General features: G+C 36.2%; 1 pseudogene; it reads left to right on the top strand.

The window, feature by feature from the left end:
* The first annotated feature begins 1,767 nt into the window (after positions 1-1,767).
* LOC145274441 (5S ribosomal RNA) lies at positions 1,768-1,884 on the top strand (annotated as a pseudogene).
* Positions 1,885-2,130: the final 246 nt, after the last annotated feature.

A 2,130-nucleotide genomic window follows, 5' to 3' on the forward strand; every position in this document is an offset into this window, starting at 1 on the left:
CATACACACATACATCGACACACATACAAACACATATACACATACACACACGCACGCATACACACACATGCACATACATACACACATACATACACACATACACACATACACACGCATACACACTATATCTATTTATCTATCGCTTCTATTCTATCCTACTATTATATAAAAAGAAACGTTGTGTGTGTACTTTATGTGCTTGGCATTTTTCTTGGATAGGTTTTGTATCGGAATGTTTTACAACATATAAGTATGGATGATAATCGAAATAATCCGATGAAAGAAGGAACAGGCGATCCTAACCAAATTAAACACTTTACACAGCCTAACATCACAATTGTATTTGAGGAGTTTTATTACCAGACATGCCGGAATGCCGACATATAAAATAAACATTAGGTTCTTTGATATGCCAGGGGCGCGTTAGAAATGAATGTTTCTGTTTAATACACGATTGCACCATGATACTTGACTTTTTCATTTAAAACTTAAATTCAAGATACTAACACCGCACAAGCAGTAAGGCCAGACATATAAAATCAACAATATGATATAACAGGGGCGCGTTCGAAATTAATGTGTCTGTTTACAGCACAATTGAATCATGATACTTGGCTTTTGCATTTTAAACTTTAATTCAAGAACATTGTGTACAAAATAATAATTTTATGAAGTCAACAGCAGGTTCTTTACTGTGCAATTTACATTACAATGTATTGTGGACTAAGTCTGCGAAGAGACATATGAAGACTTCTTACGGTACACCGCGATGGGTCCTCAACTGGATTCGATTTCGATGACAATAAAAATATAGGAGTGTGAAATTTTTGTTGATCTTTATACAAGTATAGGCAACACGACGAAATTAGCTTTGGTTTTGGTTGTTTTTTTTTTACGGCATATCAACCCCTTTCAGGTTATTTAATGCCAAATCTAGTGATTTTGAAGAAAAAAGTATATATATATATATATATATATGGCCCAGGGATAAGGGTTTAGGCTCATTACCGTTACGTCCCGATTTCGAATCTCGCTAGATACAGCCACTCTGATGAGTCGTAGACGACGAAACACGTGTCAGTGGATAATTACATTTTAAAAATAGTATATATACCGCTCCCCATGTGAGGGTACCAAATTGGTCAAAAGGGGAAATTATTCCCAACTCGCATTTAGGTAAAAATGCACTTTCGTAAATAATTGAATTCATTCAAAACATATCGCTAAAACCAAAACAAAAACAATATATATATATATATATATATTTTTTTTTTTTTCAAGTCGGTTTCTATTTAACCCATAGTTGGGAACTTAACAGGTACTACCACTCTGTGTCAAGTGGACCTGGGAGCAATGGCGATTAAAGGATGGCTCCACACTTCCCAAAGCCCGCAAGCTGGGGCCTCACCATCAGATATAGTTTAAGGTCATATCCAGGACCAAACGAAATTAGCTATAAATCCCACCCCCAAATTTAACAATGAGCCTCTGCCCTAATTTACTTCTTTTATTGATACTGTAAACCTTTTTAACATATCTTCGCTAAACGTTTCAAGCAGTTAATATTATAAGATTTAAAATGCCCTGGACAAGTTTTTTTCAATTATATTAGCGCCATGTGGGCACTGTCGGTGTCTGCTGTCGGCTTCTTCTGAAATAATTAATGTTTATGCTACTTCTCGGCTTTGGACACATTTTAAAAATATAGATAACTTTTAATTTAAAAAGGAACTTACATCTAAATTTAAATTTCCACCAATATATATAGTGTACGGCATAATCACGTTGACACACCGGTTCACGTCAGATCACCGAAGTTAAGCAACGTTGAGCCTGGCTAGTACCAGATGGGTGACCATTTGGGAATTCTCGGTGCTGTATGTTCTTTCCACTTATCCCAGCATTGTTTCCAGTCGTCATGGGCCTCCACTTGTCACTGAAATTCAACAATGTCGACTCAGGAGAGGTGTGGTTGGCGATTGCGCAACTCTTGTCACAAAAATCTCACGCACAGGCACCCTTACAGTGGGTATCAATAGTCTGTCAAAACTGAAGGAAGTTTAATAGTATAGTGACTATTATTACTGGATGGAGGTCGATAATTATAATAATTCATTAAAAAACATTTTA

This window comes from Euprymna scolopes, unplaced genomic scaffold, assembly GCF_053919585.1.
Source record: "Euprymna scolopes isolate OS-2025 unplaced genomic scaffold, ASM5391958v1 sca388, whole genome shotgun sequence".
Taxonomy (NCBI): domain Eukaryota; kingdom Metazoa; phylum Mollusca; class Cephalopoda; order Sepiida; family Sepiolidae; genus Euprymna; species Euprymna scolopes.